This window comes from Scyliorhinus torazame, chromosome 11 (assembly GCF_047496885.1).
Source record: "Scyliorhinus torazame isolate Kashiwa2021f chromosome 11, sScyTor2.1, whole genome shotgun sequence".
Lineage (NCBI taxonomy): Eukaryota > Metazoa > Chordata > Chondrichthyes > Carcharhiniformes > Scyliorhinidae > Scyliorhinus > Scyliorhinus torazame.
Window position 1 is genome coordinate 162409778 of NC_092717.1, and position 18178 is coordinate 162427955.

Sequence of the window (18178 nt, forward strand, 5' to 3'; positions counted from 1 at the left end):
TTATTTATTCTGTTTAACATTGTGTTCAGCCGTGTGAGATTGAGTCAAGATGTTGGCTGGAGTTTGGTTTTCAGAAATGGTGATATTGGCATTAAATCAGTGTTGCACACTGATTCACATAATTATCTCACTGCTCTGAGATTTGGACCAAGAGATTGCATGGCTCACAATGTGACAAATGTCTAGGGAGGTTGTGGAGAAATCCAGGGAACCTGTTTTGGTCACACCTGTCATTTATTTTATAGTGTGGTACAACCAACCACAGTTCGCCTGCTAATTCACGTGTTGATCATAGTTACCCTGAATGTTAGAATATAAGACAGATATTGTAAATTATTTTATATTTCTGAACTTGTATAGTAAAGCTTATTTTTGTTTGTTCTGAACCCATGGAATCTTGAATTAGGGAACAGTTCCACACATAAAGGTTGGTAGAAGTCTGGAATTCTCTTCCACAAATTGTAATTGATGCTAGAAATTAAATCTGTGATTGAGAGATTATTTTCGTTCGTTAAAGGTAGTCAGGGATATTGCAAAGGGCGGTATGTGGAGAGAGGTCATAGATCAAACATGGGCCAAAATTCTCCAGCCATTGGGATTCCCTGTTCCCGTTGGCAATGCGCCCCGACCACATTTTTCTGGCTGCGTGGGGTGGCTTCAATGGGATGTCCCATTGACAATCAGAGGAAGTGAAGAATTCCAACCCCAGCGAACAGCGCCCCCGCCGAGAAACACACGGCTAGGGGACCGGAGATCTCACTGACTGGCAGATTAGGCTGAAGAGGCTAAATGGCCTACTCTTCTTCCTATGTAACATATTATTTACAATTGATCAACCAATTAAGTTGAGCAGGCGTGATGACAACCCACATGAATTCATTTCAACTCCAGTATTTAAAGGGACATTACAGACATGAAATCTGATGGATTCTGGACTTGGGAGCAGATGAAGTGATAGAATGAAGTGCATCCTTGGATGTGATGCAAGGACAATATGGCCCAAGGATGATATCGCTCCCTACTCGAAGGAGGAAGAAGCTTGACAGTGGTATGACTGGAAGTAGCAGAAAAGGTGAGCAGCAGTGGCTCAATGGCCAAATAAGAGCAGGAAAGGTGAATACAGTGGCACATTCAACTACATCTTAATGTGTGTATCACACCAGCCGTCTCAGTCACTCTTGTCTCGTTATGATGTGGAAGATGGTCTGTACCAAAGGAAACTATCACAACAAGCGGTATTTTAAACTCCGCCTGTCGCGGCTTGTTTTCCAGTGGTGGAGGCGGTTCACCATTGGCCACTGGCGTGATCTCGCGGTCCCACTGGTGTCTGCATCGTTTTGTGTGGCACACCCATCCCGCCGCAGGAAACCTGCCATGGTGGTGGTGTAACCTAGGCAGGATTGAAAGATCCCGCTGGCGGGAAAGGTTGGAAAATTCACTCTAACAATTTGCAGTTTGCTAACTGGGGGGTCTCCGGAGGGGACCATCTAATTGGGGGGAATCTCTAATTGGGGGGTCTCTCACAATGATGGCCCAATGGCTGGATTCTCTGGAGAATCACTCGCAACCCCTGCCATGCATAAGTTTACATGGCTAAGGAACAATTCAGCCCGGGAAAGAGAACAGGGGGTGCGATTCAGCTACCTCATTGCACCCAGTGAGAGCACCAAATCGGGCTCCGTCCCAGCATGTTTAACTTAGCCTTTAGGCGCATTTAAATACGTGGACACCGCTTTCACTCGGCGCTCGGGAGTCAACGGGCGTGCCTGCGAGACAATAACCGGGCATCGTTTAACACTGGTTTTCACAAACATGGACCATGCCTGATGCCACCTCGGAGTGTCTCGCAGGCAATTAGAGAACCTGGGTGGTATGGGATAGGGCAGGGTAGTACTCTGGCACTCCGCTTGGCACCTGGGCACCTTGGCATTGCCAGCCTGGTACCCTAGAAATGCCACACTGGCACTGCCAAGGTTTCCAGGTGAAACTGCCAGGGTGCCAGAGGCACTGCCAGTTTGCCAGGGGCACAGGCGGGGTGCCAGGCTAACAGTGCCAGAGTGCCCAGTTGGCAGGTGTGCACTGCCCATGGGGACAGGCTCAGGTGGCCTTCCCCATGGGAGAATGCTGTGAGGGTTTCCAGGGGCCAAAAAAAGGTTGAGAGGGTGAAGGGGGGGTGGCCTGAAATGGGAGATGTAGATATCGGTGCAGCCGGTCAAAATAGTCCCCCTATCCTTGAGGAGCCAGTCCTGAGCTCGCCTTTGTGGGAAATCTGCTAAAGTGTGGCCTTGACGGGGAGAAACTCCCCGAGGCCCCAAAAAACGGCAAAGTGCTGGTGAATAGCAGAGTGAACCGAGAAACTGAGAAACACCCCGCCAAAAGCACTTGAAAAGGGCTTTGATTTATGTCTGCTGAATCGCGCCAAGCGGAGAATTCCGGCTATAGATATTTGCATTAAGCTTCTTGAACTTTTCTTAATGTAACCGGAGTGGCAGGCTGACGTGTGGGAGGGAGTTCACTCTGTCACTTTGCTCTGCAATTAATTGCTTTGAAAGAAGTTTACTTTAAACGTTTATTTATGGGCAGCACGGTAGCATAGTGGTTAGCACAGTTGCTTCACAGCTCCAGGGTCCCAGGTTCGATCCCCGGCTTGGGTCACTGTCTGTGCGGAGTCTGTACGTTCTCTCCATGTGTGTGTGGGTTTCCTCCGGGTGCTCCGGTTTCCTCCCACAGTCCAAAGACGTGCAGGTTAAGTGGATTGGCCATGACAAATTGGCCTTAGTGTCTAAAAAGGTTAGGTGGGGTTACTGAGTTACGGGAATAGGGTGGAGGTGTGGGCTTAAGTGGGGTGCTCTTTCCAAGGGCCGTTGCAGACTCAGTGGGCTGAATGGCCTCCTTCTGCACTGTAAATTCTATGATCTGTAAATTCTATGATCTGAACTTTGAATTCCCCCAATCCCAAGAACAGCTGGATATCAGGGATGTCCAGCCATCTCTTACACCGAGTGTGGATTAGGATGCAAGTATGAAAAATGCGCAGAAGGACAGCAAGGTGGCCCAGTTGGAGGCAGCAGTGAGGATCTGGGTTCGATCCCGGCCCTGGGTCACTGTCCATATGGGGTTTCCACATTCTCCCAGTGGCTGCTTGGGACTCACCCCCACAACCCAAATATGTGCAAGGTAGGATTGCCACGCTAAATTGTCCCTTAATTTAAAAAAAAATTAATAAATACAAATTTAGAAAAGAAAGATGAAGAGTGCGCAGCAGATCCATTTGTGAGCTGGTGAATTATGTCCCTACTCCTAAAACCCACAAAATTTCTGATAGGGTAAAAAGGGACCTAAACAGTGTACACAGATCCTCATCCAAATCCGTACCACCAGCGATTTAGATAGGTGCTGTGCAATTTCAGCCCGCTAATGTCCAACTATGAAAATTAAGATGTTATTCCATTTCAAACGAAGAAGTAAAGCTTGAAAACTACACAAAGGGATTTTAAGCTTGGTTTTATCATTTGCTAAGCTTCTGAGTATTGGGAATAGATAGTTGTCAGGAGAAGGGATTGAAATATAATTAAGCAGAAGGTAAAATGCTACAAGAACAGCTTCCCTCCTTCAAGGGAAGCAGGTTTATGTGCAATTAGCTGTAGCAATTTTGTCAGATGTGGAAACAAACATTCCAAGCTAAATATTTATATCGAATGATTGTGGCTTCCACTGGTTTATTTAGTTTGCCGTGTTTGACTGTACCTTTCCATTTGGACCAAGCATTTGCTCTTGAGGGCAGTGCTGTCAGATATTTTTTTAAGGTTTTCATTGAAATCTGTGCATTTTTGTGCTTTTGGTAAATCGTGCGATGTCCTGATTGAAACAAGCCCTCATTTGTCTCATTGTTACTTTGCAGTTGCGACAAACTGAAGGATGCACAGTAGTTGATGTCAATGTACCGGCTGACGCCTGGAATAAGGTATCACCTTGAACAACAGAAGAAAAGATGTAACAATGTAACATATATTAAGACTGATAGTCAATCCTGCCTGGGAGTTAACTTCATCTTTGTTGGAGATTACATTTGTGGCCTGCGAGGAAGAAACTTTCATCAGGTTAAAATTCTGTCCCGTTTGTATGCTTGGTGGATTTCCATAGCCATAACTGTGGAGGAATTTTTTAAAAACATATATTCTCAGTATTTTAAATGTGACAAAAACACATGTATCTCTTTTACATATCGCCCATGATAAATTCACATGGCTCTGTAAAGGAATCTTAACAGAAATTATACTCATATAGTATTGGGATAAAGTTATTTTGATATCAGCATGTATTAATTGTCAAACCTTGTTTTCAGGTTTGAGTGATGTTTGAAGTTGTAATGTGGTCTTGGCTTTAAGTGTGTTAGAGTAATTGCGTGATCTAACTGATCATGTACAAACGACACCTAATTATCATTTAGTTTGTTGTCCGGGAAATGTGAGTTATATTAAATGAGCTAGTGAATTAAAAAGTATGTGTTTGCATTAACAAGGAATCGCAGGTAAATCCAGGGGCCATATTCTGAAAATGAAATAATTGTTGAATTTAACTATTGCATTCATTTTAACCGAAGCTGCCCAGCGGAAAACACATGTAAGTAAAATTGGGTCAGGTTTAAAACTAGAGTTGCACCCAATTCCAGATGGGTTTAAATTTCCCCCAAGATCTCATGAGATATTGACCCAGATTTTCTTTGGAATTTACACCTTTTTGGGGGCAGACCTGGGGATAGGCGTACACAGGGATTTTGGCGGGGAACCATTTCACCGGCTCCTTTTTACAATTGTCCTCCGAGATAATGATGGATGGTAAACATGTATAAAAAATTACAGGGTAATAAAAGGAAAACATCATCCAACATGTTTCCTGTCATTAATTCCTTAGAAATTCTGAATCTCATTGGATACCTGGCATAGAGCAAAACAGAACGGTTAAAAGAAATAAAGAACTGACATATCCAGTGTTATTTATAATAGTGAGTGATTACATGACGTCTTTTTCATTCCTTGGCCAACACTGTGATGGTAGTCACATCCATTTTCTTCCCCTACCTCTAAAGTCACCTCCTAAATATTTCCACATCTGTTTAAAGCATCAATGAGCACATGTTTCCAGAGGTTGAGTATTGAGGAAGGAATATAATACAGAAAGGACTTAAAGTGATTTATGCTAACATTCATTTTTGTTTGAGCAAGGGCCAGGGAAGACAGAGTTTTCATTCCAGGGACGCGGTGCAGCTGCAACTGGAGAAAAAGTTCAAATGTTGCCATTTGCCGAAGCAGCCTGTTTGAAAGGCATGCCCTGGTGCTGTGGGACTTCATCCTGATTACAATGAAAAAAGTAAGGCCCCCTAATTCTCACCCTTCACATCCCTTCATCCCCATGCCCCCCATCGGCCCCTATGGTCCCTCAATATCCCCATGCCAAGGTATGCCCCCACCCACCCCTATTGCACCTATGTCAGGCTGTGGCACTTCCATGCCCCTTCACGCACTATACGTTATTGAACCAATTAACCCTACAGTGACAATAGGATGTGCAAAAAAAACTTTTAAAAGTAATTTGATGATATCTTTGACTTGCTTAAAAATAACTCATTTTTACGACAGGTAACTTAAAGTGTCAATCAGCCACACCCATTAAATTATCAGTACATGAAACTGTAAGCACTTGAAACCCCTTGCGTAAATAAACATTAGCAATTGACGGAAGAGATCATGGAGGCAGAGCAATCAATCACACAATTATTACCTGCGGCTTAGGTGTTTCAACAATTTAATGTATTTCTGGGCTCTGAGCCCCCTGATCCCATGAAAATCCAACCTAGAGTTCTTCCCTCTCTCACTTTCAACAGTATTTTTGTTGCCTGCTATCTTCAGAGGTTCATAACACCACGTTTGTCAACCCTTTTTGCATGGGTGGGGGGGCACATTTCAACATTTTTCTCACTCATGGGCCGAAGAGCAAATTTCTGAAAGACAACATTTAGCTCAATATCAAATGATTTTTTTTTAAGTGTTGAGGTCTGAAAAAGAACAACTCGCTGAGCAAAAAAGCAATGAAAATAAAGATGAGTACTGGAGTATAATAGGGTGAGTGTGTGTGCATGTGGTTCATTCCCAGTCACAAGCTGCTCACTCAATCACCCTCACCCGCAGGCAGTGGATGTGAGTACGTGAAGATGTGTGTTGATGGGGTGAATGAGAAACCTGATACTGGGAGTGAGCCAGACTCATGGACACTCATGATTCTGCCCCCCCCACACACTCCCCTCATACTCTCTCCGCCTATCCTCACACTCACCCGATAATCCCTCACTCTCCTCACACTATCTCACCTTCCCATCCCACAAACTCTCCCCCTCAGACTCCTCATCACACACTCTCTGTCCCCTCATTCTCTCCCTCCCATCTTACAATCTCTCAGCCCCCTATCCTCTCTCTCTCCCTCACATTCTCTTTATCCCCTCACACACTCTCTCCCTCCCATCCTCTCCGTCTCCCTTTTCCACTCTCTCGCTCTGTCTCTCTCTCCCCCTCACACTCTCTTTCTCCCCCTCACACTCTCTTTCTCTACCTCACACTCTCTCCCCCTCGCACTCTATTATGCACCCCCCACCCCCACACTCACTCTCATTCCCTCTCACACACAGTCTCACTTACTCAGACCCCAGTGGGTCTGCTGTGGCTGCCTCACACTTGCTGTGGCCCGCCACCCCTCAACACCCTGCTCCTTGGGCTGCCTCCTCCTGTTCTCACTCCTCGGTCCTTCTAGCACATGGCTCCCCACACCTCGGCTCCCCAAGCGTAACTGCTCGGCTGCCCATACCTCACCTTCCATTCCTCGACTTCCTGGCCCTCACCTTCCTGCTCCACAGCCTCCTGGCCCTCACTTTCCTTCTCCTCGACTTCCTGGCCCTCAACTTCCTGGCCCTCTCCTTCCTGCTCCTCGGCTGCCTGGCCCTCACCTTCCTGCTCCTCGGCTGCCTGGCTCTCACCTACCTGCTCCTTAGCCTCCTGGCCCTCACCTTCCTGCTCCTCGGCTGCCTGACCCTCACCTTCCTGCTCCTTGGCCTCCTGGCCCACACCTTCCTGCTCCTCGGCTGCCTGACCCTCACCTTCCTGCTCCTCGGCTGCCTGGCCCTTATCTACCTGATCCTCGGCTCCTGGCCCACACCTACCTGCTCCTCGGCTCCTGGCCCACACCTACCTGCTCCTCGGCTGCCTGGTCCTCACCTTCCTGCTCCTCGGCTATCTGGCCCTCACCTCTCTGCTCCTTGGCTTTCCCAGGCTCTGAGCTCACTAACACTGGTTTTCACTGTTCCTCCAATCACAGATTGTTTCTCTCCCACATTTGCTGCTGACAGGCTCACTACGGAGCAGGTCTGTGATTGGAGGAGCAGCTCATTGCAGAAACCTCCATCCTAACTTACCTGTTTGACGGGCATTTTGAATGTTGGCTCTGGAGGTCACATAGAGGGGCGTTGCGGGCTGCATGTTGGACAAGCATGTCTGTATAATCAAAAAATAGCAAAATAAAGACATAAATTTATTATTTTTAGAAATAGGTTTGAGACGTCAATCATTCCCCAAATAACTGCAAGGTGCTATCAAATGTTTGAAATTATCATTGTGGTATTTCCACAATCTAAATATAAACATTTATGTCTCATGGTGTGTTTTAAGAAAACTATCTGAAACAAGAAAAATCATCCAAATCAAAGATATCTATTTGATTTTAATCATCAAAGCTTGCTTAGAATATGGCCCCAGATTTTCTGATGTGCGGTAGAATTGCCGTTCCTTATGTCGATAGGCAATGGTATCCCTGGATAAGATTCTTTTCAAATTTTATACATCTTTTGGTACCTGATTGAAAAAAATATATAGATTACACAAGGCCAGCAGCACGGGTTCAATTCCTATACCGGCTGAGAATTCTGAATTCTCCCTCTGTGTACCCAAACAGGCAACAGAATGTGGCGACTAGGGGCTTTTCACAGTAACTTCATTGCAGTGTTAATGTAAGCCTACTTGGGGCAATAAAGATTATTTATTTCTTTATTTATAAATCCTACAGCAAAAACCTAGTTGCTAGCCAATAATTAATAAGCCTTCATGTTTTACTTGGTGGTGAAACCGTCCACCATACTGTAAAATGAATTAGAAAGGACATTGTTTTGTTCCACTGATATGGGAATTCTCCCATTAAGCTGTACATTATCATATTCTTGAAATGAAAAGAAAGTGAAAGCTGGAAGTCCAAAAATAAGAACAAAAATGCTGGCAATGTGCAGCTGACGGAAATAGGTTACCATTCTGATAAAATGGCAAAATATCTTTTTCATGTGGATAATCATCTGTATGATGTTTTATTTTCGTCATTTTATGTTCTTGACCTGAACATATAATGTGACAATGGCCGTTATTTTTGTATGTTAACTCAGAAACTTAAACTTCTAAAACTTTAAAAATTAAAAACAAAAGAATTATATAAGGTGAGCCATAAATAACTCACATTAATAGTAAGCAAAACTCTTGTGGCACATAAGTCTCTGGCACGAGCAGGGCGTAAAATTCATTATTTTATATCACTTTCACTTATTATTTCTGCCTTCATAATGTTGTGAAGATAAGGTCCAGGCTCTTGATAATAGAGATAGAACTAGGAAATGGCAGAAAAACGGTGACAAAGGCAAGGATGAAAAGATCAAAGTAGCTCTTCTATTCACCCATTGTTTACCTTGCTGCGGTTTGGGAAGCTTTGCCAATAAGAGATGGTGGCCATTTTAGTCTCTCCCTGTAAATAAAGCTGTGAGTTAAGCAAACTCTTCATTTGGATTCCAATGGTATGCAAGATTGATCAGCCTCCAGTCAGAACTGCACGTGTATTTAATTCAATATTTCATTCTGTTGCAATTCCTTCCGCTAGACCCTTGTTGTTTAGTACCATCCTTGTTCATTAATAATTTACTTATTCATGAAGTTCTGTCTTTGAGAAAATAAGAGGAAGTGATGGATACATCAAATAATAAAATAAGTTTAAAAGAGGGAAATAAATCAAGAAAAATGTGGACTATCAAAAACATGGTTGAAGCAGCGCAGGCTGTTAAAAATGTACTTGTTAAAGTTAAAAATTACTGTGGACAATGGTCTTGTATAAATGCTTAATGTACTCAAACAAGATTATCTCCCCACTATTATAATTAAGGCACAAACCAATGTAAAACAAACAGGTTAATGTCTCCATTTAAACAGCATGGGATGGAATTTACCAAACTCGCTTTAAGTATTCATACAGTGAGAGTAATTTCTACCCCATAGATAAAGATAAGAGAAAATGGCCCACTGGTAGCCAGTGCTGTTGCAACTTAACACAAATTAATTCTATATGTGTCTCTGTTCAATAATTAGCAAAAAAAATTCAAAGTGGTTTGTTGAGACAAGAACATCTAAGATGGGCATTGTCTTTCTGCTACGTTCTCCAGATCTACCTCAGAAATGGAGCTTGCTAAAATAATTTTAAAAGATGTTGCAATGTTTTGAAATATCTGCCTGCGTTTGCATGAATAGAAATGCTTTAGCCTGTGGGGGTTGCTCCTGTGTAGGTTATGTCTGAAGGTAAATGTTTTGACTGGCTTGCCAATAAACCAGCAAACATTTCCTTTCAAAAATTCCTGTACTGTTTAATAATGACTGTATACAAAGTGTACAAATTCTTATTCCCTGTGATTTAAATTTCAGTATGTGGATAAAATATATGATTGTTTAGTGGAAACATTTGTTGTAATAAAATAAATTGAAATAATTTTATGATTACTGTAAACTAGTGTTGACTTGCTTTTTAGTGATTCAAAAAACAATGGCATATGGTTAATGATTGAGGAACCCTACAGGATATTCTTCAATTCGTTCTGTTCCTACAGTTTTTAAACATCAACTTTTGTATTGATAAGGACAGAGTATTAAATAAAAGAACAAAAATAGAATCTTTTATTGACATATATTGACCTTTCTTGACATATAAGTAAGCATACCTAGAATCTAATAAATCACAGCTTGCCTGTTTCAGTTCAACATATCCAGGAATGACAGACTGCACTATTGGTCTTGAAAATCAGGATAACGCAAGCATCATAATATTTGCCATTAATATTCACTCAAAATGAAGATATTGGCCAAAATTCTCCGGCCATTGGGATTCTTTATTCCCGCCAGCGGTGCACCCCCCCTGCGGGTTTCCCAACGTGGGATGGCTGTAATGTGAAATCCCATTGACAAGTGGCAAGAATAGAGAATCCCGCCACCAGCGAATGGTGCTCCACCAAGAAACACACGGCTGAGGGACTGGAGCATCCCGTCTGTGATTTCAGCAATAACTGACACTGGTTTTTGTAGTGTGAATTTTGAGCTCTAATTGGATGGTATTCTTCCAACTTGTGCCAAAGAGAGGGAGAGGTACAATGTTTTGAAGAATTGAAACAGTTCTCAGAAAGAGCAGGAAATGTATGTCTGGCTGTGTCAGGAACAAAAACTGATAAGGAAATAATTTTGAGTGTTTAACCAATGGAATAAGTTGAATCCATCACACAATATTAATCTGAAATCTACATTTATTAATGACACTAAGAGTGGCCCCCTGTTGCAAATACTGTCCTTACACAATCGAATATACAAAGCAATGCAGAGCTAACTAACATGAATTCCAAAATTACAGAGATTTTTCTTTTTTGCAGTTCAGAACACTGAGAATTGGTGCAAAGAGAAAACAGGTGAGGCTCTCTCTGCATGGAACAGCTCAGTATTTGGCTATCTTAAAACACATCCTGGTGACGGTGCAGGTCTCTGAGAAGATCTGTGAGCAGGATTTTCTAGTCCCGCCTGCCCGGGACCAGAAATTCCCTCCCGCAATCAACCGACCTTTTGCTTGTCCGTCGAATTCCTGGTTCCGCCTGCAATAATTCCTTCATTGGTGGGACCGGAAAAGATTTAGACCTGTATTACTGGGCCTGTTATACAGTTGGAAAGGACATTAAAGACAGGATGAGTGAAGATTGTGGATTAGACAATACCAATTGCCGCGGTTGTAATGGTGCCAGAGCCCACTAAACCATTTAAAGAGGCCAGAGAAGGGACTCTCTGAAATTTCCATGCTATCAGGACGGCCCTGACCCAAGGTAGAGAGTGTTTGTACACATGCGCCTTGTTGGTGGTAACCATGTCCGGGACTTTGGATGCAATATGGCTGCTGGTGAATGCAACTTAAGAGCCAAAATGAACAGATGGCGAATTGGGGATTCCTTTCTGTGGTTATGAGCCAGGGTTTAGAGAACCCCAAAGTGTATCATGGAGTTCACCTGACGCACAACTTTTAATAGATTGTGGTAGGGATAGCACATGGCCCACTCTACAGGTGTGGTACAGCAGATATGGAAAAGTATTTTTTTTAAAACAAAACAATGTTTATTCTATGAACTCAAGTTAACCTTTTTAAAACATACAGTGAACATCTTAGCAATCATTAATTCAAATACAACCCCAAAGACTACAACACTAAGTAAACCTTTAAGCTTTCCTTTTTTAACATCCATACGACTTAAAAACAAAACCTTTATCAGAAGCTCATCAGGTTAAAGTCACTACTGAAAACATTTATAATTCTGAATTCACCAAATGATCAAGAGATAGTCTTTTGATGGCAGAGAGAACAGCAGTACACCTGCTTCGTCTGGCTTCAGCTCCAACACTGAAAACGAAACAAACACACCCTGCAGCCAGCTCAAAAACAAAAGTAAAAAGCTGACAGACAGCCCAGCTCCACCCACTTTCTGACATCACTGCAGTAGTAAACACCCATTTCTAAAAGGTACTCTCACTACAGATATTTATATACACACCCATTTATAAACAAACACCCAGTTCTTAAAGGTACTCTCACATGACACCTCCCCCAATTAAAAAAAATAAACTATCAACTTCAAGATGGTTTCATTTTTCACCTTTTCACTATCCTTTAAGAAATGCACACAGTAAATATACTTTTTTGTTTCAAGAAAAACAACACACGCAAACAGGTATAATAAAATAGTCCATTTTTTTTTAGTTTTTCTTCCTCCAACTGAAACTGCTTCCGTTCATCACATTCGTGATAAAGCATCGGCTATCACATTTTCTCGTTCTGCCACATGTACTATTTTTAAATGAAATGGCGGCAACAATAAATTCCAGCGAAACAGTCATGCATTGTTATTCCGGAATCGCTCCAAAAACGTCAACGGATTATGATCAGTGTATATAACGGTGTCAGACGGATTGCTGGTCACATAGATGTGAAAATGTTGCAAAGCCAGCACCAAACTCAAAGTCTCCTCAATCGTGGAATACTTTTTCTGGTGAGAATTCAATTTTTTTGAAAATTAACAATAGGGCGCTCTAGCCCTTCATTGTCGCCTTGTAGAAGCACCGGACCTACACCCACATCACTCGCATCAACCTCCACTTTGAATGTTTTCATATAAATTGGGATGGCTAACACAGGAGCAGTGGTTAATACAGCCTTCAGGCCGTCAAATGCCTGTGGAAAGTCCGCTGTCCATTAAAATTTTTGACGTTTCTTCAGCAAGTCCACCAGTGGAGCAATCACGCTACAAACATTTTGCTCAAATGTTCGATCAAATGCACTCATGCCAAGAAATCACATTATTTCCTGTCGTGTCGAGGGTATTGGAAACTCCCCAATAACTTTTGTTTCACATCCCGTGTGACCATTCGACCCTGTCTGATTGTAGTTTGGAAAGTGACTTGGGCCTTTCCAAATTCACTTTTGGCTAGGTTTATCACCAAACCCGCCTCCTGAAGTCGATCGAATAACTCCATCAGATGTCTGGCTGAAAATTACCAGATCGTCGATGTATACCGCACAATTGGGTAATCCTGAAACAACTTTGGTAGTTAACCATTGAAATGTGGCTGGTGCGCTTTTTCATGCCAAATGGCATAACTTTGAATTGGTATATACCACCTGGAGTCACAAAAGCTGAAATCTCTTTCAGATAAAGGTACCTGCCAGTAACTTTTAAGTAAATCCAGTTTGGAAATAAAAGCTGATTGTCCCACTTTCTCAATGCAATCCTCCAAACGAGGGATAGGAGAAGAGTCCGTTCTTGTAACTGCATTAACCTTTCTATAGTCCACACACAACCGTTGGGTACCATCTGGTTTAGGTACCATCACTATGGGTGAGCTCCATTGGCTGCAACCCACTTCAATTATGCCATTTTTAAGCATACTCTCAATCTCTTTGTTAACCTGAGCCAATTTTAAAGGGTTAAGTCCATATGGATGTTGTTTGATTGGAACAGCATTTCCCACATCTACATCATGTATAGCCATTTTAGTACTTCCCAATTTATCTCTACAAACTTGCCCACGTGATATCAATAACTCTTTCAGGTCAGTTTGTTCTTCCTCTGGAAGGTAACTCAACAATTTATCCCAATTTTTAAGAACATCCTCATTTTCTAATTTAATTTGAGGTATGTCAAATTCACAGTCATCTGGATTTGGTTCGTCACTTTGAGTTAGAATCATTAAAACCTCCTCCTTTTTCTCTCCTTCCCTTTCAAAGTACCTTTTAAGCATATTCACATGACACATTCGGTGAGTTTTCCTGCTATCCGGCGTTTTTACCACATAATTCACCTCACTTAATTTCCTTTCAATCTGATAAGGTCCACAAAACCTTGTGTAAAAGGTTAACATACCATTGGTAACAACACTAAAACTTTATCTCAACTGGCAAAACTACAAACTTTCGATTTCTTGTCCACGACCAGTTTCATCACATTTTGTGCAACTTTCAAATGTTGTCGAGCCAATTCACCTGCTCTATTTAATTGTTCCCTAAAATTTGACACGTAATCCAATAATGTAATTTCCGATTTCTCACTCACCAATTTTTCCTTAATCAATTTAAGTGGTCCTCTTACCTCATGACCAAAAATTAGTTCAAAAGGACTGAATTTGGTTGTCTCATTAGGTGCATCCCTAATTGCAAACAGTATGAATAGAATTCCTTTATCCCAATCCTCTGGATAATCTTGACAATAAGCCCTCAACATTGTCTTTAATGTCTGATGCCACCTTTCTAACGCTCCCTGCGATTCTGGATGGTACGAGTTGATTTAAATTGTTTTATTCCTAAGCTTTCCATAACTTCTTTGAATAACCTTGATGTAAAATTTGATCCTTGATCTGAATGTATTTCTGTGGGTAGTCCATATCTAGTAAAGAATTTAAGTAACTCCTCCACAATCTTTTTAGCTGTAATATTACATACTGGAATGGCCTCTGGAAACCTAGTAGACACATCCATTATAGTCAAAAGATATTGATTCCCACTTTACGTTTCAGGAAGCAGTCCTACGCAATCAATTAGGACCCTTGTAAAAGGTTCCTCAAATGCTGGAATGGGTACTAAGGGTGCTGGTTTTATCACTGCTTGAGGTTTCCGGATCACTGGTCATGTGTGACATGATTGACAAAATTTAACTACATCTTTATGTAGTCCAGGCCAATAAAAATGTTTCTGGATTTTAGCTTGCGATTTACTTATTCAAAAATGACCTCCCACTGGTACCTCGTGTGCAACTCGCAACACCTCCTTTCTATACCCAACCAGCAATACTACTTGATGAACTTTTGCCCATTTTTCATCTGCCTGCATATGTACAGGTCTCCATTTTCTCATCAAGACATCACTTTTATGGTAATAACACTCTGGTATAAACGCAGATTCCTCTTCCGTGTATGCTTTCTGATACATCCGTTTTATTTCTATATCTTTTTGTTGTAACTCCACCAATTTTTCTGAACTAAAAATATCCGGCTCATCCTCCACCTGTTCTTGTTCTTTTTCAACCATTTGATCAAAAATCGTTTCTGATAATTGCACTTCAACTTCATCTTCACTCTTTGATTTCTCCTCTTGTCTTAACCTGTGACTTTGCGACGTTGTTGCTACACAATCCGGAAAAATCCCAGGATATTCACCCTTCAACACTTCAGTTGTCTGATTTTCCACTGGCTCATCAACCACAGTAGGCATCACTCCCACCTGTGATCCAACTCTATCATTACCCAAGATAAACTGTATTCCTGGACAAGATAGTTTCTCTGTTACTCCTACTACCACTTCACCACTCTTCAATGGACTTTCCAATCTTACCTTATATAATTGAACACTAGAATCACTCTGAATTCCACATATTACCACCATTTCTGGCAACATTCTTCCCAAACTACATAGCTCCTCATCTCTCACCATTAAAGATTGACTAGCTCCCAATCTCTTAAAATTGTGACTTCTTTACCTGCTCCTCCTGATACACATGAGTAAACTTTACCCACACAAGTAAATTATTTAAAGAGATCTGGCACCTTCTTATCAATCACCTCTTGATTAGGCTGGACAATCTTTTGCACCTCCATCACTTCACTTGGGCTTTCCTTTACCCCTTTAACAAACCCTTCTGCCTTATCCTGTTTTACCACATCAGCCTTCCCAATGCGTTTCTTCAACCACCAACACTGTGACTTTACATGGCCTAGTTTATTACAGTGAAAACATTTGAAACTTTGCATTTCTTTTCCACCCTCCTGGATTTTTTTTTAAATCTGAGGTACACTCTCCTTATTATCTCCCATTAGATCACCTTTACCTTTACCACTTGAGTATTGCTCATGTCCCCAGTCTCTATCCCTCACAGGCTGAAACTGATGTTGGAAACCAAGCTTTGATTTATGAACTAATTCATAATCATCTGCCATTTCTGCTGCTAACCTCGTCGTTTTAACCCTCTGCTCTTCCACATGAATTCTCACTGCATCAGGAATTTAATTTTTAAACTCCTCCAAAAGTATAATTTCTCTGAGAGCTTCATATGTTTGGTCTATTTTCAAAGCCCTAATGCACCTATCAAAATTACTCTGATCCTTTCAAACTCCATGTATGTTTGACCAAATTCTTTCCTTAAATTTCTAAACCTTTGTCTGTGAGCTTCAGGCACTAATTAATATGCACCTAAGATGAATTTTTTCACCTCCTCATACGACGCAGATACCTCCTCCGGTAGTGATGCAAACACTTCACTAGCCCTACCTACCAGCTTTGTTTGAATCAGTAATACCCACATGTCCTGTGGCCATTTCATTTGTTTAGCTACCTTCTCAAATGAAATGAAAAAGGCTTCTAATTCCTTCTCATCAAACCTTGGCAATGCTTGGACATATTTAAATAGATCCCCACCAAGCCTTCGACTTTGACGCTCTTTCTCACTATCCTCATCACTATCATCCAACTGTACGTTTCCGTTTACATCTGCCAATTTTAACTGACTGTCATGTTTCAGGGCCATTTTCTGAAGTTCAAACTCTCTCTCTTTATCTTTTTCCCTGATCTGTATCTCTCTTTCTCTTTCTTTTTGTTCTACTAGGGTTATTCTTTTTGTTTTTCTTTATTCTCTCTCTTTTTCCTCGCTCTCTCTTTCTCTTTCTTTTTCCTCTCTCTCTCTTTCGTATTCAAGCTGCTTTAATTCTTTCTCATGTTCCATTTGTTTAATTTGCAACTGCATTTTTGCTATTTCCAATGAGTCAAACTATATCTTAGGCAACTTTAAATGCTGAGCCACCGCCATAATGACCTCACCTTTTCGCATTTTGTCAGGTCATGTTAACTGCAATGTTTTTGCCAAATTTAACAATCTGCTTTTAATCTCTGTCTGTAAGGTACTGCGTGTGACCGTCTCCATCCCCAAAAACCTCTGAGCCTCTGAAAAAGCCACTGTCCATAACACAATCCCTACTTCAACTTAAATACCACACCTGAAAAGCAACCACAATATGCTCACCCCTCACTGTCTTTAAGTTCACTAAGCCAATCCAATAGATAGACTTTTATCCCGGACGAGCCCCAATTTGTTATGAGCCAGGGTTTAGAGAACCCCAAAGTGTATCATGGAGTTCACCTGACCCACAACTTTTAACAGAGAGTACAATTGAATGAATGAATAAGCATTGAAAAAAAACAAAGCAAGAAGGCGGGGTAATGCAAACACAAGATTCTCACAAATGAGAGAAGAAATATAATATAGTATAACATGTTTAAGTGGCGAACGGGTTAAAAAACAGCTGAAATAATGGGCAGGATTCTCCAACCACCCGCCGGGTCGGAGAATCCCCGGGGGGTGGCGCGAATCCCGCCCCGACGCCGGTTGCCATATTCTCCGGCGCCGTTTTTCGGGCGGGGGCAGGGTTCATTCCACGACGGTTGGGGGCCATTCACTGCGGCCACCCCGGCAATTCTCCGGGACCCGATGGGCCAAGCAGCCATCTGTTTTTGGCCAGTCCCGCCGGCGTGGGTTAAGCATGTCCCACATGGTGGGACCTGGCTGGTAAGTCGGCTGGGACGGTCCTCGGGGGGGCGGGGGGGATCTGACTCTGGGGGGTCCCCATGGTGGCCTGGCCCGCGATCGGGACCCACCGATCTGCGGGCGGGCCTGTGCCATGGGGGCACTCCTTCCTTCCATGCCAGCCCCTGTAGGGCTCCGCCATGGCCGGCGCGGAGAAGAGACCCCCCGCGAATGCGCCAAAACATGGCGGCGGTTACGCGCATGCCCGAGATCACGCTGGCCCTTTGGCGCATGCGCAAATTCACCCAGTCCTTCGGCACCGGCTGGAACGGCAGCAACCCCTCCGCCGTCCACCTAGCCACCGAAAGTGCGGAGAAATCCGCACTTTCGGGAGCTGTTGACACCTGAGTGGTTGGCACCAGTTCTCCCGCCGCCATGGGGACTTAGTCCCCAGAAAGGAGAATTCCGCTGAATATAGCAGCATGGGATAATAGGAAGTGTTATTGAAACAAGACCCAGAGAATATGTGTACTGCTGAAGTGTGTGTTTGATGGGGGGAGTGTTGGGAAAATGTGATCCAATCGACACAATTTTCCAAGATTCACTGTAACTCACAATCCAAGGCACACATAAATCTCTCCTATTGTGTAAGTGTGTGTCGTGAAACAATAAGATTGACCCTCATCTCAAAGGAAACAATCCCTTAGCAATGCCTCTAGACCATAAGACCATTAGGCGTGG

General features: G+C 42.5%; 1 protein-coding gene across 5 annotated transcripts in view; it reads left to right on the forward strand.

Moving 5' to 3' along the window:
• Window positions 1-9855, forward strand: part of LOC140385610 (RNA-binding Raly-like protein) — a 1446698-nt gene extending 1436843 nt beyond the window's left edge. For all 5 annotated transcript variants that reach the window (XM_072467935.1, XM_072467934.1, XM_072467936.1 and 2 more), the window contains one exon: window positions 3902-9855. The gene's annotated coding sequence lies outside the window, so the exon portion shown is untranslated. The remainder of the gene's footprint in view (window positions 1-3901) is intronic.
• The last annotated feature ends 8323 nt before the right edge of the window (window positions 9856-18178 follow it).